General features: G+C 45.4%; 1 protein-coding gene across 3 annotated transcripts in view; it reads right to left on the reverse strand.

The window, feature by feature from the left end:
* The window catches only part of LOC146861816 (CD5 antigen-like), a 417,568-nt gene that overhangs the window by 363,510 nt on the left and 30,899 nt on the right, over positions 1-23,159 (reverse strand). The window contains exons 2-5 of one of the 3 annotated variants that reach the window (XR_014978052.1): positions 18,666-18,930; positions 17,001-17,111; positions 16,181-16,266; positions 9,388-14,085 (exon numbers count right to left, since the gene is read on the reverse strand). The exons of the other annotated variants lie outside the window; for them this stretch is intronic. The gene's annotated coding sequence lies outside the window, so the exon portion shown is untranslated. Of the gene's footprint in view, positions 1-9,387; positions 14,086-16,180; positions 16,267-17,000; positions 17,112-18,665; positions 18,931-23,159 lie in introns of those variants that run through there. 3 annotated transcript variants of the gene reach the window in all.

Below are 23,159 nucleotides of genomic sequence, written 5' to 3' on the forward strand. Positions count from 1 at the left end.
ATCCACGGCGCCCACGTTAAAAGGATCCCTTTGCCTCTGCCGTATGACCAGTGGGTCCAGGAGGGTATCGCAGACTCTGAAACAGACACTGTACCTCGTTTTGTGCCGTTCAGTGATGCACGCATAATAGGCACAACTTCAGCACAACAGAGTGACGATATTTTGCAAGAAGCTGTGCCACCGTCAATTCGATTGGACACCACAGAGCCTGAACTCTTGTTTCAAGATCAGACAGTACCTGGCCGTTTTCATTATAATCTAAGACCAAGGCCTATGGACAAATAAATATTCTTTTTCCTTACCCTTTTGTTTTTGACACCATAGCTCTCCCATCTGAAGGACTTTCTTGATTTTTGTTTTTCGAACCACCATCCGGGTTCAGCCGCAGGGTCGCGGTGCCAAGACTTTGGGGTACAGGCCGAAGACGTTAGGTCAACGGTTCTGGTTGGTCTAGGGCGTTCCCTGGACTGACAGGCGTACTCCTTAGCAGAAGATACTCACCCGCCGCAAGCGGCACGATTAGAGGATGGAGTTTTTCAAGATGGAGAGACCCGCTGAGGAAATGAACTTTAAAGCAAAAATATGTAAAATAACGAAGAGCAAACGTTTTGTATTTTTATGTCCGTTTATATTATGTAGTATGGTAGTGTTTACTGTAGGATTTGTATTCTTCTCCTCTCAAGAGCCCATTTCACCCACTGTACAGCCTATACCTCCTCCTACTGTCTCCTCACACTCTTTTCACCCTCTGCCTGAACACGAACAAGCTAGACGGTCTGAGTTTGTAAACAACTCGTTTATTCAGCTCCTGCACCAGCACCAACTAGTCATGAATACAACCAATTGTTGGGTGTGTGGTTTAATGCCACATACCATTAATAAGGGTATTCCTTATCTAGTGCTGCCGTTTAGTTACAATGGATCGTCATGGGCATTCCAGACCATGTTTCTCTTTGCTCTAGATGCGTACTCCCCGCGACAACCGCGTTCCATCAGACCTAGCACCAATAACAAAGCTTTAATGAAAGGAGTTGCCGATATGAGCAGAGATATCGATGCATACTCATCTATTCCCAAAGAAGAGTTGAGAGCTTATGTAGGGTGGAACGCGACGGGGTATAGTATTAGTCTGGGTGAAAGACAGCGAAAAATCTCATCCCCAATCTGGGTCGTACCCCACATAGGTCGGTTCTGTTTACAAGGTAATGGTCAGAATCCTAGAGCTCAACTAGGAAGAAGTGACTGTACTGAAACGTACACTTTTCCGTCACAGTTTTCCCCTGCGTTTTTGGCTGCCAAGGGTACATATTTTATCTGCAATGACCGAGTATATACATGGTTGCCCCCTGACTTCTCGGGCACATGTTATATTGCAAATCTGCTACCGCCAACATTTACTGCCGCCTCTGACTATCACAAGACCAGAGTTGTGAGAGGCGTGATTAGTAAGGAGGATACTGCCGGTCAGGAAGCGGGAGACTTCTTTTTGGGTTTCCTGCCATTTTGGGGACCTATGGTCAATAGTAGGAACCTCAGACAACTGACTCGTGTGGTTTAATCCACTGTTAATGTAACGGCTGGTGCCCTTGGTAATTTGACAGCTGAGCTCCAAGCGGATCGCCTCATGACTTTGCAGAACCGCATGGTTCTAGACGTTATACTTGCAGACCGAGGTGGGGTATGTAAGGTTATCCAATCTAGTTGTTGCATTTTCATACCAGGCAACGCTCCAACAGTTTATCAAGCCATCTCCAAACTACATAAAATATCTGAGTCCATGCACGTGGATGAAGGAGATTGGTCACTGGTGGGGTGGTTCTGGGAACTGATATCTGCCTGGGGTTGGAAAGTTCTGATGGTCATTGGAATGATCTTAGCCATCCTTTTCCTGTTCTGTCTGTGCATACAGTGTGCTCCTGCGATATGTGGCCTCTGTGCTACATTATGTGTAAGGAAACCTGTATCGAGGGAAGAGCTAAGTAATAGAATGATGCTACAGCAACATCTCCATGACTTCGTGAATATTGACCTAGACTCGGATTGAAATGAGTATAGTTATTGCCTATGTAAGGGCAAAAGGAGGGTCTGTCGTACTTTGCAATTTGGGACCGCGTAGGAGGCAGGGCCCTACCCCTGTCTATCCCGGTATTAGCGAACCGCGAATGGTCAATGCGGTATGTACAAGTGCTTTGTATAACGTTTTAGCTATGAATGCACTGTGTATACGTTATTATACATCACTACGTGGGTTCCATCTTAGAGCGGTGGCCATCTTATGGTTGCCCTCACATAGGCTACATATCATGAAGCAAATACGGGCCTTTTAGAGCACATGTGCCTTCCTTTGACTTTTCTGAGACCTGGGCAGCTTGGCTCCGCTGCCCCAGGTCAGTCCGGTCTCACGAGCTCCCCGTCCTCTGGCCACCTGTGATTAGCATCAGGGCTTGACACACCATAAAACCTTTTCATCCTACACGAGCCTCCAGCTAATCTCTTTCACACCTGACTGTTCCTGCTTTATGGCTTGTTTTCCAAACAGGAGATGCTCATGTTTATTGGGGCCTATCGATATCTGATGTGGGATCTGAGCCTTGCTGGGTAAATAATTACGGGCTGGCTTAACTGGAATGTGGGATGGTCATCATGACTCTGCCTTTTCGTTTGAAATGTATACATTTGAATGACCATGCCATAAAACAAGGAATGTATGCCTGAGGCAGGATATTTTGTATTTAAGGAGAAGCCTGTTTCTGTGATTTTTAGCAGTCTCCTGAGAACATACACGCTGTTGTACTTCTAGGATACCTGTGATTGGTCTGCAGCCAATAAACTGATCTTTGACTTGACCCAGAAGACTCTGTGTTTCTGTAGGTCTGAAACAGGAAGAACCCGAAGTCATAGGGTGTGCTCCCCTGCACCGCTGGGCTTAAAATTCCCAGTACTTCACAACCTTGATATAATGTCTGGTGTGGTATCTCATTTTAAAATTCCTTTGGTGGAGTACTCTAAGCTTGTTCATTTCATCACGGCTCACTCATTTAGGTTCAACTCCACCCAACTAATTAGGTGACAATTTCATTCCTGGCAATCCCCCTTTTAACGCCAGAAATGGAGAGACATTGGATACCAGGTTAGGTGTGGTATGGTATGATCACATCATACACTGAAGAGCTTTATCAGCAGGGCTACCAGACTTTGAGAGGACCAATAATATTCTTGACCCAATTTATCACAGGGTTTGGGAGGGACACTAAAGGCGCAAGTTAAGCAATCTCTCACTTTTTCTTCCACCACACTGTCCATACCGGGGAACCAATATTTGGCTCTGATCTTATTCTTAGTCATGCTTCATCATAGATGCCCTTCATGAGCGATCTCTGCAACCCTTCCCCACAATCTCTCTGTTTCCATATAGTAAAAGTCCTAAAATTGGCCCCAAGTGCCACTATTCTTTTGTGTGGAGGAAGGCAAGGGAAATATTGGGATGTAGTGCCTAAGTAGTCCACCTCATGGAACAGTGGCTGAAGGCTAGGAGCTGCTGGAGGGTTTGCTGCGTTCTCTTGACTCTGTGTAAATGCCAGCACCAATTAGGAAGACTATCAAGTCTCTACGGCCGTCATTGCACAGGCTGCCAATTCTCCTCCCCCCATGCCTCTCGACCTCGCAATGTTCCCAAGTGGGACTCCTGTCAGCTCACGCACAGCTCTCTCCTCCAGTCGCGAAGGATCACCTAAGTAGCTCCCACGATGGCCCCGAAGCATCGCTTCTACCAACCACACCAACCGTATCAATCACCACAGGAGGATCTGCCACAGACCCTCCAGCAGGCACTCACAGGCAAGGCCTCAAGCCCACACAGGTCCTTGCTTCTGTTTTCCGCAGTGGCTCGATCGAGGGAGGGCTGTCACCATGTTGGCAGCCGTTCAATCAATGGTCTCGCAGCAGCACCACAACAATTACTGTCCAGATGAGTGGGCTTGCCATTAGAAGCTGTACACAATGCTGACATCCGTGGCGTACAAAGTTCAACACTGTGCGGGCCACAGATCACAGGTCTAATCTAGTGTAGGATTTAGTCCTGGAGAGCCATCGATAGATGCTACCAGGCACACCCCATTAGTTGCACAGATAGGCAATAGTTGGAGCTCCTCATTTATGCAACTGCCAACTTTGGCAGCTGGCCACAACCTTCTTTTTTAATAAAGCTTTAATAATTTTTATGTCGAGCCTAGGCAGTGCATGCACTGTCTGCAAGACCTGAAGTAATAACAATACGGAGTGTAATCCCACCTACTGCTTGGCATTGGTTCACTCCTGCATCACTCTTTGTTTTGTGCTGGCTAAACATAATTTCAGTTTTTAACCCAGCAGCACCGACCAACTACAGCAGGGCACCAGTCCTATATAAAGAAGTGGGGGGACTAACCAAGTTAGGCAGTATGCAAGTGACATCATGACGTGTGCCATCACAGCACATGACGTCATGATGGGTGACATTGCACATGGCATCACAGGAAGTAACCTCACTGGAAGTAATATCACAAGAAGTGACATGAGATATTAAGACCTTACACATATGTTTATCACTTATATCGGTACATGTCATTGCATTATGAGATTTAACAATTGAGATTTGTCGTTGGGGTTGTGCCAAAAAAGTGGAGCAATCCTTACACAAAATCTGTGCGTCAACGAATATATATATATATATTTTTAATACCCTGCCACAAAGAAACTGGCATCAAACATGGTAGTAGATGTGTTCTGCTTAGCTGGTTGTAAAGTCTGCATTTTAAAATATGTTATGGGGTTAAGGCATCTGCTGCAATGGTGCCCAGTAAACCCCAGGGAATAACAAAAATAGTGAGATAACTCTGGAGGTTAACACATGTGTTGGAGTGATCTGTGTTTTGCGTAGGCCCAGATTTGAATCAAAGTAGTATAGTGCCTCCTGCAAAGCACATCATGTAACATGCAGATGACAGGTTTTTTTAAATGTAGATAGGTAAGTGGATTACTGATTTGAACACAAAGATTCTTTAGTTACTTGTAATTCATAAATTATAATCCTTCTAATAGACCACAGTGAGCTATAATGGGCATGTGACCCCTTCACCTTGTAACCCTCACTGTCTCATGTAACACATTGTGTATATTTATTTACACACTGACATGATTTATTGCCAATGGATTATGTGTATGTTAAGTAAAAGGCTCTAAGGGCCAGATGTACGATCCGCCAATTAGCGAGTCGCAAATTGCGTCGCATTTACGACTCGCAATTTGCGACTCGCTAATTGGGATGCGCAACAGTGTCTGAAACACTGTATGCGATTCCCAATGGGGTCGCAAATTGCATGCCTTATGCATATTAATGAGGCAGTTGCAATTTGCGACCCCATTGGGAATGGCGAGCACTTCAAGGGATCGTGTCCTGCTGGGGTCAGCAGACCTCCATGTCTGGGACTGCTTTTAAATAAAGCTATTTTTTTTTAATGCAGCCTGTTTTCATTAAAGGAAAACAGGATGCATTTAAAAAAGAAAAAATGTAACTTTTCTTTTTCATTTTTTAAGGGTTGATAGTTGTTCCTGGGACCACTGCCTGCCCTTAAAAAATTATTGCGCATGCATTCCCAAAGGTAAAGGGGTCCCCTGAGGTCCCCTTCCCATTTGCAAGTGCTTTACCACCCTCTTGAAGAGGGTGGTACACTGCGAGTGTTTTGCGACCGAAAGATACTCGATCAAAAGGAGGCCTGATGGCCCCCTAACTTTGGCCTTTTTCTTTGGCCCAGCTGGAAGTGAACATAACAAAGTGCCCCCCCCCCCCCATCGCTGCCTGCACGTTGCTGCTGGGAGTGGAAAGCCGACAATGTGCAGGCACTGCTAAACGTGTCCCTGTGTCGGAAAATCACACCGGGACATGTTCAGCATATTTCTTTGTGTCAAACTTCTTGGCAGGGTGGACAGCGTCCACTCTCTGAAAATAGTGGGTGGACGCCGTGTACCCGCATGTACCCCCGACTCGTTCCCTGTACGACAGTTTCATTACACTGTAGGTACTGATATGTTTTGTTTGGAGACTACTTATTTTTTACCATGGCGCCTGCTTAAGGGGCCGCCATGCACATAGGTTTTATTTACATGGGTGCCGTGCTTTGTTCCAGCACGGCAGCCACTTACATTTTTTTTATACCAAACATCTTGTACTTAAGTTGTAAGCCAAGGCTCTGTCTAACAAAGACACATTTTTTATGAGGTGAGCACTGGTTTTGGATTCTGGAACAGGGAAATGCTTTCCTGCTCACATTTAACTTAAAACAAAGCTATTCTTGCAAGCATATAATTATAAATGCTGTTTTTAGGTCGTGCATCAGGGCGCATGCGCTATCTGCAAGACCTGTTGTGTTCAACAAAACCACTTCATTTCTGCCTTCTACTTACCATTGGCTTCCTCCTCCGTCGCTCTTCTTTGCTGCATCCTAAGTCGCTCTCGCAGCTGATACCTCCCTTCCGATCAAGGCTAAGGAGCACCGGCCAGCCACGGTCTCCTTACGCGTAATTTATTTATCTATTGTTTAGCAAACCTTTTTTTAAAAAGGTTGCTTGACGCCCATAGTTGCTTCCGCCCTCGAACCACCCTCCGACACAAACAGAAACAAAAATAGCAATTCCGGTGCTTTTTGTGTGTGATCCATTCAAGAGCACAAATTGACATTTTGTGAATCATGATGATTTTGCATAGTGAGGTATTCTGTAGCGGTGGGTGGAATTTGTGAAAGCGACTTTCGCAAATTATCGCAAAAATTTTACAAATCTCCGCAAACACGCGGAAATATTGCGAAGATGCGGAAGTTTTTTCCCGCCCGTTCACGGTATTTTCTGCATGGTCGCGGCTCGCCAACTTACCCATGCGGTTGCTTGCGGGCGCGGCCATCTTGTTTTCACTCTTCTCGCGGTGCATGGTCGCGAGAAGAAAGACGTGATCGCGCGACCAATGACATTACTGCGGGCACGAACTGTCGCGAGACAGCGCAAATGGCTACCAACAATCCAACATCTTGTAGAGAACGCGACCGGATCGGGAAAACTTGTCGGCGAACGCGGGGATTCAGGTAAGGCGATCGCGCAAATGGGAGAATGTATTATTTTACAGCGCGAGCAAGAAACAAATTATCGCTAAGCTGCGGAATTCGGAAATTTTTACATTTTCGCGCTCTCCGCGAAACGTGAAAATGTCAAATTATCGCAACTTCCGCGAGCGAAACGGAAATTTAGCCCAGGCCTAGTATTCTGTTTGCGCCTGAGTGTTGTTTAGGGGCATAAAGAGCTTTATGGCTGCAGGGACTGCTTAGACGAACAAACCTGGTTAATGTCGCTGAAAGATAACTGTGTACATCGGTTTCTAAAACAATCACTGTGGCGTCACAAATGATAATCATATTACAGAATGATTTCAAACCACCTACTTTTCCTTCGTTGGAAACACACAATGTTCTCCACTGTACTTGATGGACGCTTTTGTTTTGAGCCTGGCAGGATGCACACAGTTTACAGCAGGTATGGCATTCTCTCGAGCATTCTGTGCAAGTCAATAGAAAATGTAACTTTTAATTTTACAGACTGGGAAGTCTGTGTGCAGCTAGCACTGAATGCACCCTTTGTGCAGCTGGGGGCTTCCCAGACTAGTCCTGGCTGCTCTCAGAGAAGGAAGCTTGATTTGTTTCCCTTCTCGTCCCATGGGAAGTTTCGGGCACAATAGCCCGTAGTTGCTTCCGCCCCCCACCACCCTCCGACACAAATGCAGCAGCGTTACCTCTCAAGAGGCGAACGCGTCGCTGCTTCCACCCAACCTCCAGCACACATGCTGTGCTTATATGCTGTGTTTTTGATGCAGCTCAAGCTTTGTAAACATTTTTTCATTGTAGTGTTCATAAACTAGAATGCTGTGTGTTTTAACTAAGCATTTTGAGTGTGGTACGTTCTCAGCTGTTTGCTCAGACCTGTGTTTTGTCTATATAAGCTTCTGTGTTGTATTCCCATTCCTGTGGTTACTGGAATGGTTGTTAGAATGTGGGAGTGGAATGCACTGGGGGATTCCAGCTGATGATTTGTGGTCCAGCAGTTATACGGAGACCTCTGAAGCAGCCTGCTGTGTCGGGACTGTGCTGTGTGCTGTAGAGAATAAAGAGGATTTCTACAACCTTCTTCTCTTCATTTTTGATTGATTGAAGAACCCATACTACACTTGGCGACAAGGATAGGATCTTCACATCACATCCTACAGCCCTTTCCGACCAATTCATTGTGATTTCAACGTAGACGTGCATCACATTTCTGAGTCTGGCATTAGGCCTAAGTCTGACCTTGGCAATGCAATTTTTGACAACCCTCCTCCTGAGAATAAAGACCAGCTACGATCTTTTCTCGGCTCATGTGAATACTATTCACGGTTTATTGACAGTTTTGCCCTCCAAACTGAACACTTAAGAAAACTCCTTAGGAAGGGTGAACAATTCGCCTGGGAAGAGGCTGAGTCCGCACCTTTCAGTAATCTAAAAAATCTCATGACAGTTGAGAGATTGATTAACCCAATACCGATAGTTACATGTTGCCACTTTTTGGGGATTTTTGTTTATTGTAAAATTGCCCTCACCTAATTGTTCATACACCAGTCATAAATGAATGAAAAAAAAGGACTATTCTTCTCTTCTCTCTTGCGCTGCCTCTGAGTCTTCTTGGTGCACTCCTTATGAAGTTTAACTTCTTTCTTTCTTCTTGATTCTACAATATCATTTTTATTTTTCAATCCACAGGCCCCTCTACCCTGCGCCAAACTGAAAAACCAACATAACACTCATGCTTACCTCACCGGACTGAATCCGCCAGGCACCCAAGATTGACTTACAGTCCAAGAGGAATGCAGATGCAACTCCCAATTTGGCAATACAGTATACATTTTTCTTTTGCTAACCATTAGAACTGTGTGTGTTGTTTGCTTGACTCTTATAGATGATTTAATTTGAAATATATTTGGTATCTTTCAAAGCTCAGTAACACAGAACATTTTGTTATGTAATATAACTTGGGTCTCTCTGGGGGCAGATGGACAATTTGGTTTGGTTTACCTGTACTCATCATTCCTTTGTTTCCTTTTCCTCACATAACAGATATATGATGTTTGGCTGCTGATTGCCAAGATGAATGTTGTCCTTGTGTAGTGTTTTTCTTTGTCAAACCTTTTCCCAAATCCCAATTCCCATCCATTCATCAAACCACTAACCCTCTTCCCCTCGAGGTGTGATTTAATCATTTATACCATTAATTGATCACACACTTGGTGAGGCAGATGTGGTGAAAGCAACACCAACACAGTGCATGACGAGGATCTTCAGCTCTAAGTATAGCCCTCACTGGCCATATTTATTATTTACGCAAACACACATAAAAACAGTGTTTTATATTTTCAGAGGGCACATAAAGACATAGTTTTATCATTTCAGAGGAACATCATTGACAGCATCATTATTCAGGCATTGTATTGGGTCAAAGCTTACCCTTGTCCACTTCGTAGTTTGAGTCAACTTTGTTTTCTAACTTTTACTAGCTCACCGTTGTTCTGAATAATTCAATTTAGCATTGCTTATCATATTTCTCTATTGTCTCTCTTCTTGTGTACTAGTAGTTTAGTCTGGGGGCTGTCTTGATTTTCTTTTAAAGCTTGCATATAATAACAGTATTAACTCAGTTTTTATTTCAATTTAGTTAGTTCCCTGTGATGATTAGTCCTTATCCTACAGTTTTAGTTCAAATGGGAGGGAGTAGGACCTTGCTTCTGATGCCTTCACTGTTATTGCTCTAGCAGGCAGCTATTACTACTCCGAGTCCTTTAGGGTTCATATAGGTGCAGACTTCAGGAACTAGGAAGAGATAGTAGTAGGACAAGGGAGGGTACTGCCTCACTATTGTGTTGTTATATTATCAGCAGATTATAAAAACGGGCTGCGGCAAAGGCAGTTGTGCAAAGTAAAACTGTAACACCCAAAAAAGATGTAAATCATAGTGTAAAACTACAAAAATTATATTCCCCTAACAAATATAAACTAAAGCCACAACTAGCCCACCCCTCTCCCTGTCCCTAACCAATGTCCCAAGCAGTGTCCAAAGTAAAGTCCAAAAACAAAATTGGCCATACAGAAAATCCAAACAAATACCCTGTTAGACCTGGCTTCTCCAGCGGGTTTATGACCCGACTTTTTGCTTTTGGACCTCCTGTTTTTGACACTGTTTTTGTTGGTTTCAGGACTCTGGGCACTTTTCCACTGTTGATCAGTGCTAAAGTGCATATGCTCTCTGTGTAAATTGTTATAAAGGATTGGTGTTTCCATTATTGGCTTATTTGATTCACTACTAAGTCCCTAGTACAGTGCACTGTGTGTGTGCACTGTGTGTGCCCAGGGCCTGTAAGTCAAATGCTGCCAGTGGGCCTGCAGCACTGATTGTGCTACCCACACAAGCAGCCTTTAAACAGGATCACAGACCTGCCACTGCAGTGTCTGCCTGCAGTTTTACACTGCCATGTCGAACTGGCAAGTGTACCCATTTGCAAGGCCCTAACTCTCTCTTTTCTTACATGTTCGTCACCTCTAAGGTAGACCCAAGGTACCCCTATGAGCAGGGTGCTGTGTATCCTAAAGGCAGGACATGGTCTGGTGTGTGTGACATGTCCTGGTAGTACATTACAGTGAATTTAATTGTTCACTATGGAAGGGCTATCTGGCCCATAGGATAGAATGGGGATTTACGTATACTATCCCCATGGAAACAAGATAGAAAGATGGAGTTTGGTGTGCCTGTACTCAGAATGTAAAAATGCATCTTGTAGTACAGATGATTTGTATGTTCTAGGTTTTAAAATACCACTTTTAGAAAGTGGGTATTTTCCTGCTCAACTATCCTGTGTGCCTCTGTTGGTTTGTGAATTGACTGTCTGGTTTTGGAGTGACAGGGGCTGGGGATGTGCATTGTCTTCAGACAACCACTGGGAGGGGTTGAAGTGTGACCTGCCTTTCCTGTATGATTCAAGGCTGGGCTGAATAGACCTGGGCTGCATTTAGAGTAGTGGGAGGAGATTTCTCTGTACCTGAATATGCCTGGTCTGCCCTGAACAATGCTGTCTCCACCTCCTGCCAGGAAGCTGCACCAGTGATAACAGAACTGGTTTGGACTAGGCTCAAAGCCCTTTACCACAAGAGAAAAAAGGAAAATGTAGTATAAATATTGGGGCCCAGACCCCAGATTTTTCGATTATTTCTGGACTCAAGAGGAACCTATGCCAAGGAGAAGAGCTGGAGAAACTGAGAAGTACTGCCCCTGTGCTGCGTGCTGTGAGGGGTTGGCCTGCAGTACCTGTTACTTACAAGGACAGGACAAAGCCTTTGCTGTGTGCTGTTTATCCTGCTTGAAGTAGATCTCCAAAGGCTTGATGTAGAGCTTGCCTCCTGTTCTGAAGCCCCAGGCACTGCAAATACTTCAGCAACCTCTGGGTACCGCTTCTGGTGCTTCGGTTTCAGTTGCCACAGAGGAAGAAACGCAGTTGACTCCATCACCGACTCCTTCACTGGCTCTGTGTGCTGAGGGCACCGCAGAGCACCCTGCTGCATCCCTCACCACAGCCCTGGTCTCACCAATGATGACCACAACCACCACCACCGAGTCTCTGCTTGCACCACAACCTGTTGGCACAGCCCTCCGCACTGCCTCAATTCACACCTTCGCCCCAGTCTCACCGACTCCGTAATTACCTGCTGTCTTCAACATTCGTGACAAACTTGTGGCTGTGGGCACCGCTCATGAGTCGCACGATACACTGCCTCTGCTGCCTGGGCTGACCGACGCCAACTTCCTGTAACCGACTCTGTACTCGTACCGCGATCTGACGGCACCGCAACTAGCATCGCCTCACTCTACAGTGCAGCCCTGGTCTCACCGACGCTGTTGGACGACCGTCACTGAGCCTCTGCCAGCACCGCGCCTTGAGAGCACCGCACGCCACACTGCTTCAGTTCAGATCGCGGCGGACTGCCAAGACCGACCCCCACCAACGTGTCAGCCGCAACATAAAAGGTACTGTTTCCCAGTCTGCTGACACCTCTGACTGACATGGTCAGACGGAACTGTCGGATTGTGTGGTTTTCAGCACCACTGTAGCACTGAATTGGAGCAACCAGCTTCAAGAAACTATATATTGAATTTATTCTTGCAACCTGCTTATTTTTTTGATACTGTATTGTATTGTCTTGTTTGAGTTTAGATAAAATGTGCTTTTTTTCTAAACTCGTGTGTCAATAAGTAGTGGTTTCACTGTGTTACTGTATGAATGCACAAATTCTTTACACACCGCCTCTGAGATAAGCCTGTCTGCTCGTGCCAAGCTACCAAGGGGGTGAGTACGGGTTATTTCTGAAGTGCATCCCCTTACCCTGACTAAGAAGAAGGGTCCGTACTTTGACAAAGGTACCTACCGCTGCCAACTAGAGACCCCCATTTATAACATTTATGATCAGATGTGGGATTAAGACTTGCATTTGTGCTTTACATACAATGGTTGTTGTACACTACTATGAGAGTGCAGACCATTACGCAACCATATACTGATTTTTATGTTTCTGGTGTTCCCCTGGATGTGTTTGTGTTACTGAGACTCTGGTTAGTTGTTGCACCTGTGAAGTCTTTACAAAATTGAAATCAACTTTTTCCCCAATACATCTACACAATGGAGGAGATTAAAGCTTTTAGCAAGGAAAGGCAGAGAGGATCCACAAGGAGGGATATTGAGGCTTGACTGTCTGCTTATGAGGTCACACTTTGGCAAACAACACTACTGGATGATTGTGAGGAGGAGGACTTCTCTGACAGTGAGGGGGGACCAGAGAAAAATAAGTGGCTTCTAGCTGTTGAGCAGAGGGTCAGAGAGTTTGACTGGGAACTCTAGAGGGCTGATACCAACTGGGCCTTAGCCCAAGAAAAATAAAGTGTTTGTAGCTCAAGAAGTGAGCTAGGCTGGACTTGGAGATGGAGTCCAGCTCAGATGGTGGCAGCAAAATGATGTTATTTAGTGCTGAGGAAAAAGTACACACACACAGAGATGTGGCGCCTGACTCGAAGGAGGGGACTGAAATACACCAGGGGGTCAGGTTTATGAGGTAACTCCAGTGGTGCGCAGTGTCCCTGAGGTGAATTGGGGAACTGGCACAGGAGATCATATTACTAGTGGTAGGAGGGACACTCTACTGACTCTAGATGAGAGGTGCAGGGAGAGGGAATCCCCTATGGTAGAAGTCCTGGTATGTGAGTGTATAGACCGCCTAGAAGACTGTGGGTTGAGTGACAGAAACAGTCAGACACTGTCTTGCCAGTCTCAGGAGAGTGATGTGGGGTACTTGTGTGAGGCACTAGATGGTGAGGCATAGAGTACCTTGGCTATCACCTTTGTGGGGCTGTGCAATGCAATTGTTGGAGAGCACATATTATGTCCCTGTTTTCCAGAGCTAGGCCAACACCTGGTGGAGTGTGAGTACTCTGACTAGGAAGAAGGGTCCTTACTTGGACAAAGGTATCTAACTCTGTAACTAGAAACCCCATTTCTAACATGCCCCAACTCCCACATTCCCACCCTCTCCCCACAGCAAGTCCCACCCATCAAAAATGGATTAAAAAAAGGGCAGAAGAGGGCACTAACGGAGGGCTAGGAGCTTCTTCATGGTGTTCATGTGGCTCTCCATCCATTACTCCTGCCTGGCTTCCATGGGTGCCAGCCTCTGTGTAATAATTGCACTGAAATGCGCAGAAATAGGGGGAGCAGCAGTGATGGAATGGCAGCAGACGGCTGGCATCGACTGCAGCAACAGTGTACTGGAGGCACTTAGGCCAGTCTGGGGCCTGGGGCATCTGCAGCTGCTGCTGCCTTCTCCTCCTCCTCCTCCATGATCACCAGTCGCTGGTATTTGGCCCTGATGGCCTCCAGTTTCCTCTGCCGGGTTCGGGCTTCTGTCTCCTGCCTGTTAGAAGTCAGATCAGCAGGAGTAGCTATAGTCAGAAAGAAAAAAGACAAATTGTAACCAATACTCTTAGCAAAACAGGTACACATATAATTATAGAGTGGCACAGTAGCACTAGAAGCACATAGCATTTGCTGCTATCCTCAGGCCATTTGATTTTGTAGTGATTAGTGTCAGACATTGTGCACTCTGCAGACCACAAGTATTCTTCTCTCTCTTGTTGAGTTAAATGAATGTAGACATGCCAGCTCAGCTTGCACCCTAGACAGACATACTCGTGTTGCATTATACTTTAATACTGTCTGCAGGTGGTGCAGCTGTACCACACAATTATCTCACGGCCATGCTCTGTTAAATCAAATGCTCACGTTTGCTTTCACCCTGACTACAACAAGGCAGATGAATAATTACTAATATATAAATGATATAATACGGCACAACGTGAGGTACTGCTATTGTAACCATGCAGCCTATAGGCCACCCATGGCTGACACTGGTGAAATACCATGAGTAGGGAGTGAGCCTCGGAGGGAGGCGATTGATGATGTTGGGTGGGTAGGGGTGCGTAATATATGTTGTGCTTGAAAACTACTGTGAGTCAAGGGAGTAGTCCGGAATACAACCTTGCTCAATCCTTTGAATCAAAAACCTTGATAAAAAATACATTCCTTGTTTACTCTTCTTCCAAGGTATTTTTTCATTTTTCAATTCATTTTTCTTCTAGTAGTATGTTTATTCTTCACCCTTGGCTTTGCTACTCAGTCACTATTTAAGTTTTGAATTCTCTTCATCCAGTCATTTTTTAGATGCCATATGCGCCTCCCCGTATTTATTTTTTTCCGCAGCAAAATTGAAAATACATACACCACACACATCACTAGCAATTTGGGTACAGTCACAGTATGTCCTATTAATATCCGGTTGGGCTAGGAGTTTCTTAATGGTGTTCATTTGCATCTCTGATGTCTCCATGTGTTCTTCCTGCCTGTCTTCCATGCACGCCAGTCTCTGCATGATGCGTTGTTGAAATACACGGAAATGGGGGGGAGCAGCAGCGATGGAATGGCAGCGGGCAGCTGCTATTGGTCTGCGGTGACGGTGTACTGGAGGCAGTATCAGACAGTCAGAGGATCTGATGCCTTTTAGGAAAAGAGTCACAACCTGGCTCTTTCCAAGACAATGAATTTTCTCATAATCGGCTCGCCTCGATCAGTCTGCTCAGGGCCGTTCTGTCCGTCCACAGCTGGCCTGAGCACATGTTCAACAGCGCCGCGCCAGGATACCCTTTGGGTGACAGTGGGCTTTACAAGTGCCTAAATACAATACAATACAAAGTGGTGCATGCAAAGAATTTGTTTTCAAATTGTACGGAAGGCTAGGACAGAAGGAACTTAGGATAGGAGTTATGTTCTAGGAAGTGACTGAGTGGGCACTGAGAGTGAAGGGAAGCACAACTATTTTTCACATTGCCATGAAATTTGTAAATGGCCCTACACATTATTGAAGCAGACGCACCTTGCACAGCCAACAATGCAGTGCCACTGATGTAACCATGCAGCCGTTGGGTCACCATGGATGTCACTGGAAAAATGCCATGGGTAAGGAGAGAGGGAGGTGATTGATGATGGGTGGGTAGGTAGAAATATACATAATATATGTTGCGCTTAACAACTACAGTGAGCCAACAGAGTCGTCTGAAATACCACCTCAACCCTTTGAATCAAAACCTTGATTAAACCATTCCAAGCAAGTAAAGGCGAGAAAAACGCCACTCCAGAGGAGCACCCTAGTCCATTGTTTCTTCTTAATTCCAAGGATTTTTCCAATCATCATTGCATTGGTCTTCTATTATTATTATTCTTCACCCTTGGCTTTGCTACTCACTGCTTAAGTTTTATATTCTCTCAATCCAGTCTTCACCATTGAAAACCATCCATCCATCCATATATCCATCCATCGAAACATAGCTCTGAGTCTCAACAAACCTTTCACTAACATACATTTACCTACCCATGCATCCTTTTACCCATCAAACCCACCAAAGGATTTCTTTCACCTACCCAGGCAAGCATCCTTGCAGGGATTATATAATTAAGTGTTAATAATAAAGCAATATGACTTACCACAGCCAACCGCTGACGCTGGCCCACCCTCTTCTACCGCTGCTGCATCTGCTGCTTGTCTGGCGCCGTCACTGCTGGGCCCGGCACTGGTGGTTGGTGTGGCTCAAAAAAACATTATGCATTTCTAAGATGCCAGTAAAGCCTCCACCTTATAATTTTTTTATAGCAAAATACAACCACACACATCACTACAATTCGGTGCTAGTATCTTCTATCAAAAATATCAGATTGGACATTTTGTCTGTGGCATTTTTTGAAAAGCCTCAAGACAAACTGTAATGAAGTGGCAGAGTGATTGATGAATCTGAGTTTTTGAAAAGAAATAAAAGGGTGGACAACTGCACGGTCATCACCAACTGCTGCTAATACACAAACTTTGGGTGTTAAAAGTGATCATGCCCTTTCTTTTGTTTTACTGATTGAACATGAGCAAGCAAAAGAAAGCCTTCTCATTTCAACTAACATGCATAGACTTCCTTAATTGGACACGCAACCTTCTCAGCAGAGTAGTAGTATGTGGCAAATGGGTTCTCTGAGTCTTACAGTACCAGCACTAGGCAGTCCACAAAATATATGAGAGAGCGAAAATTGACTGACAAAGCAGAAGAAAGAAAGCTAGAGACAGAAGTAAAGTACAGAAACTTGAAATATAGAACATTTTTAATTTGGATTATGCAGGGATAACAAAAACTTTGAAATGGATACATCAAAGAGGATTTGGAAAACAAAATAGGAAACGGGTAGAAATAATAATTTAAAATGAGGAGTGGTGAAAGTTAGGGAATAAAACAATATTGATGTTAACAAAAGGAGGACTTACTGGGGCCAGAAGAGCCATCAGCCGAGGAGAGTTCTTCACTCTGAGAGGCACCTCCAGCTCCTGCGTCCACCTCGATGGACCTCTTGCCCCTGGATGCTGATGTAAGACATACTTAAAGAGATGAAAAATGATTGGCGGTAAATAAAATAATCTCTTCAAAAATATTTTTGGGCAGGAAAAGTCAATTGCAAAAACATTTAACTTTTCTAAATCAGGTCGAATGGTAGTAATGCGGACCGTCCTATCCTATTCCAAATTTCCTAAACTTTCCTAGCCCTATTCGAGATTTAGGGCCAGATGTACGACCATTCGAAATTGCGTCTTGCAATTTGCGCTCAATTGCGAGATGCAAATTGCGAGTTGCCATTTGGAATGTACAACAGTGTCAGTAACGCTTATTGTGATTTCCAATGGGGTCGCAAAATGGGAGACTCATGAATATTGATGAGCCACTCGATATTTGCGACCCCATTGGGAATGGCTGGCCTTCCCAGGGATAGTGGCCTGCTGGGCTCAGCAGATTGGGACTGCTTGTCTGGGACTGCTTGTCCATAAAGCAGGTTTTTTTTTTTAAATGCAGACCGTTTTCCTTAAAGGAAAACCGGATGCGTTTAACAAAAAAAGAATCTTTTTTGTTTCATTTTGTAAGGGCATGTAGTGGTCCCTGGGACAACTGCCTGCCCTTAAAAAATATTTTTAAAGCCAGTCACAAAAGGGAAGGGGTCCCCTGGCGACCCCTTCCCATTTGCAACTCCATTACCACCCTCTTGAAGAGGGTGGTAAATTTTGTCCAGTATTTGTAAAGCGCGAACAATTACCCGAAGGTGTCAAGGCGCTGGGGGCCGTCGGGAAGATTAAGCAAGCTATTGCCCAGAGTCACATGGTGCTGGGCAGACCCCTGCCGCCAGAGCTGGGGATCGAACCGTGATCCCCAGCATCCAACGTCAGTCGCCCTGGCCGCTGATCCACACCTCTTCCCTTGCGATTGCGAATGTTTTGCAACCGCAATTGCGGTCGCAAAACATTCATACATGGCTAGAGACTCGCTATTGGGAAGGGAACACCCCTTTCTAAAAGCGAGTCGCAAAACACTATTTTGTGAGTCACAATTTTATGCGACTCGCAAAACAGTGTTTGTACATGGCCATGTACGTTTTTGTGTGCGCAAACTGGTACAAAACCCGTTTGCGCACGTAAAAACAGATCAGACATCTGGCCCATAGTAAACTAGATTTTGGAATTACTAATAACATGTAAGCAATGATGTTTGCTTCTCATCTTATTCGCAAACTCTCAACTCCCTTTGACTGGCCAATTCACTAACTTTGCATTTTTTACCAAATTGGTTGCTTGACATTGTACAAGCTACAAAAAAATAAAGGCTCTCAGAACTGAAGTGAAAGAATACGCACCACTAAATTACTAATACTAACTACCACTATCTTAGTGACAGGACAAAGGAGTCTCTGCATTACTTCTTAGCGAATCATCCCAGGGGAGCGCAAACAAGTATGATTAGGTACCTCCGAGCTCCTATCTAGAATCCCGATCCCACAATATTTGCAAACTTAACTTACTTGCGTGTGAGCAGCATGCTTGCTCTTTGGGAAATAAAATTACCAATACCATATAAGACAAGTAATAATATTATTAATAATTACTCACCGAGTCCCGCAACTTCCACTACTAGCAGGTCCATCGGGTCCTGGTCTGGGTCCAGAAGTCGGACCACCGGATCATCAGCTGCTGCTGGGTGAGCCAGACCCGAGAGCAGTGGTACACTGCTGGTGCTCTGTGAGTACCTTCCTGGACCCATGCTTGTCGCCTGCTATCAGGGTGGAGGGGAGCTAAAGCTGCCCACTCCACCTCTGAAAACAAGGAACGGAAGGCGGCTGCAGCTCTTTTTTTTGCAACCTGCTCGGCCATGGCACTGGGGGGTATAGGGAGAGAAAAAAAAGAAGGAAGGAAATTAAGAATTAGGAACTAAAGCAAAAAGTACAAAAAACGTAAAATAGAGACTCACAAAGACAAAAAGTAGGATAATAAATTAAATGAAATGGTGGAAGGTTTTATAAGACAATGATTAAATAGATTGAGAAAGGATGAAAAAATAGGCCCCAACACCATAAACACAGTGAGAAACAAGATGGTTGTGCCCATCCAAAATGCTTTGTGCAGTTTGCAGGATATTTCCACCCGAGAATGCACTGTTGATGTATGGCGTAAACATCACATGAACGGGCAGGACAAGGGAACTCCGTTCGATTGCAGAACTCTGCGTAGCGCGGCGGAGTTTTTTTACAACTTCGAGGAGTTCTGTGTAGCACAGCTGTGCAAACTCCATCCAGGCCTTCTGAGGAGCCGAGAACCAATAGTTTCCTTAAGTTTGACATGGATAATCATCGGCAAGTGCTGTTACATTATCAGAAGATCTTCACTTAGCTTGTGATTCTTAAGTATAATCCGTAATACTCAAAATGGAATGATGCCCAGACTGTATTAGGTCACCCGGGTGCCCCATCAGGATGATTGCACCCCAGTCTCTGAAGTTCAGAATACGTGCTATTTTGGGCTGTGATCCCTTCACAGTTTTTTTTGGGTTCTTGGCGCAGACTCCTTTCAAGCTTTTCCTTCTGAACTCACAGATACAAAGACTTGTGGCCTCTCCGAATATTCACTAATATTAATGTGCAGTGGTTCCCTTAACCTTATGGACACTAGACAAACCAAACCCTCCAAGGTGAGTTACAGAGTCTTTTGACTTTCACTAGAGTCCTCTTGAATTCTGTCACTTACACCGGCATCCGTGCGGTTTCTTAAAATATTGGATATGTTACTCTACATAGCATAACTACCTTAAACGACTTTCGCTGGTCCAATAATACTTTTTTAAGGGGCTTTTTTCAACCGTGATAAAGCAAAGCCCCAAGGATAAAGCACGTGTTGGTTGTTCGATATACAGTTCTTCCACCACACATCAGAAAGAAAATTAAACATTTAATGAAAGAACATATACTTCTGGACTGCTCTTGGATTACACAAAACGTTACTTTAGCTGCTCCGATAGCCAATTTTCCTGCTTGGTGGATGCATTATATTATGAAGTGTGGGGGTAGGTCTTCTGATTTTATTATTGCTTGTACAAAGTTCTTGTTGAAGCTTTCTACTTTTGTGTCCCCACTTTATCTGAAAAGCGCACCATCCATATGTTGTTATGGCCGGATCTCCCCTCCACATCTTCCACCATAATGTGGAGTGATGGAGGTCTCCTTAAGTTGTCGCACTTCCTTCTGCAGTTTTCCAATGTACTCAGTTTGCTTGTTGATCATGCCCTCCACCATGGAGACTCTTGCTGCACTTTACCTGAAATCTGTCCGGAACGAGTTAATGCCCACTGCCACCATCCCAAGTTTATTTTCCAGAGCAAACACAAGGAGATGATGGATGGAGAGCTGAAAATTTTCAGACACTCACCCCAGTCACAGATCTGGGTTGAATCCATTATTGTTATTTAGCTCACTTCACCACCCCAGTTCAGACATAGCTATATGCAAATCAGTCTTGACCCTGTGCCTCATGGGAACACTCCAGCCCGAACTGCCAAGCTATGTCTTCCCTGGACCGGGAACAAGCATTCTGGGACTGGTTTCGGGCTAACAGCACTCATCAGCCAGGCTAGCTTGAATCCAGTGGCTAAGTGAGCAAGGGACCCACGTCTGGGCATACCCTGCAAACTTAGGGCAAACAAAGCAAATACAAGGAGATGATGGACAGAGCGCTGAAACTTTTCAGACACTCACCCCCAGTCACATATCTGGGTTGAATCCATCATCGTTCTTTAGCTCACTTCGACACCCCAGTTCAGACATAGCTAAATGCAAATCAGTCTTGACATTGTGCCTCATGGGAACAGTCAAGCCCGAACTGCCAAGCCATGTCTTCCATGGACCGGAAATAAGCATCCTGGGACCGGGTATGGGCTAACAGCCCTCATCAGCCAGGCTAGCTTGAATCCAGTGACAAAGTGAGCAAGGGACCCACGTCTGGGCATACCCTGGCAACTAAGGGGGAACAAAGCAAACATAAGGAGAGAATGGACGGAGCGCTGACATTTTTCAGATACTCACCCCCAATCACAGATCTGGGTTGAATCCATCATCGTTCTTTAGCTCACTTCGCCACCCAAGTTCAGACATAGCTATATGCAAATCAGCCTTGACCCTGTGCCTCATGGGAACAGTCCAACCCGAACTGCCAAGCCATGTCTTTCCTGGACTGGAAACAAGCATCCTGGGACCAGTTTCGGGCTAACAGCCCTCATCAGCCAGGCTAGCTTGAATCCAGTGGCAAAGTGAGCAAGGGACCCACGTCTGGGTATACCCAGCCAACTTAGAGCGAACGAAGCAAACACAAGGAGATAATGGACGGAGCGCAGTAACTTTTCAGACACTCACCCCCAGTCACAGATCTGGGTTGAATCCATCATCATTCTTTAGCTTACTTCGCCACCCCAGTTCAGACATAGCTATATGCAAATCAGTCTTGACCCTGTGCCTCATAGGAACAGTCCAGCCCGAACTGCCAGGGCTTATCTGGTCTCCCTAATTGCCAGCAGCAGTTCCATGACTCAAGGATCTTGTTCCTCCCTGTCCGCTTGTCCGGAAGGTCCTCCCATTTCTTTATCATGCATGATGTTCCACTCTGGAACGCATACCTTTCCAATTTGTGATTGTATTCATTTTTTTTACTCCTTGTCCCAAATCATGATTGTCTCCTTACCACAAGGTCTGCCGGTCGCTCACACTGGTACCACTCTGATAGTGGCTCTGTTACTGCTACTTATAGTATAAATGACTGAGAAAGCGAGGAGTGTATAGTGTTAGCCAAACCGCTCGAACACCGGAGCCCTCCTTGAGCTAAATAAAGTTCTTATGTCTTTACTTTGCCACACATGCATAGGGTTGTTCCACAGATTTTTTAAAGTTTCTAATTAGTGCCTTACACATCCGCTCAGTGATTGTTGTGACGGCCTTCACAGGAAGCTTTCAAGATTGGACTCCACCTCTGTGCTCCTTCTCTCCCAAATGGGAATTGGAAGACCACCTGAGATGGTGCTGTTATCAGCTGTGGTGTGTTAGACCCAGTCTGTTTGGTGGGTCCAGTGGCCTGAAGGATCACAGCCCGTTTGCTTTGCAGGCATCTTGGCAAGTGCTGTTATCAATGCATGTCCGCCATCTTGGTAATCGGTTGTTGCAGAACTCGCTCCAAGCAGCACATCAGATGGAGAATGTTATTTGTCTCCCCATGACAATGCAAGCAGGCTCGGTGGTTCTCCTCACTTTTTGCCACCTGATCCTGCCTGTTTAGCCCTAGAAACTACAGGAAAGTGCTGGTATCAGGCTTCATTGGACGGTACTGCACAGAGCGCATGTTAGAATCCGAGGTCTCTGGTTGGCGCAGGTATGCACTGGCGACAAGCAGGGACCCTTTCCTCTAAGTCATGGCAAAGGATTACTCTTAGAAAATAACCCCTGCTCACCCTCTAGGTAACGTGGCGCGAGCAGTCAGGCTAGATTCCAGAGGGCATTAGGCTAAGCATTTAAGGCGTCCCACAATAACCACCAACCCACCACACAGAGACACCAGACTGTATTTATAAAAATAAAGCACTTTATATAGAGGTTCTTTAAGCAGGCTTTAAAATACAGTCTTTTACTTGTAAACAGGGTTCCAGTTACTTGTGATTAATGTTCATGATACCACAGTTCTTAAAATGGTCACTTTTGGTGCAATCTGCACTTTCTGGGGGTCTGTGCGCTTCGTAGGGCCCTCTGTACGTGTCGTACCGGCGTTGGAACGTGCGGGCCATTTCTCACGCTTCCCGCGTGAGCACGCGTACCGGGACTCAAGCTGTACGGGCCGTACCCTCGTAGGTATGCGTCGTACGAGTCCGGTACGCCTCTTGCCACTCCTCATGCTTCCCGCGTGAGCCGTGTATAGTTATTTAAAGTCGTACGGGCCGTACCTTCGTCGGTGCGCTCCGTACAGGGTCGTATGGTCCGTACGGATAGCGGGATGGGGTGCACAGTACCTTGGATCTTGGCAGGGAGTTCGGGGCAGTCACAGTAGTCACAAAAGGGGCGTCCCACGTCGCAGGTG

Source organism: Triturus cristatus, chromosome 2_2 (genome assembly GCF_964204655.1).
Source record: "Triturus cristatus chromosome 2_2, aTriCri1.1, whole genome shotgun sequence".
Taxonomy (NCBI): Eukaryota; Metazoa; Chordata; class Amphibia; order Caudata; family Salamandridae; genus Triturus; species Triturus cristatus.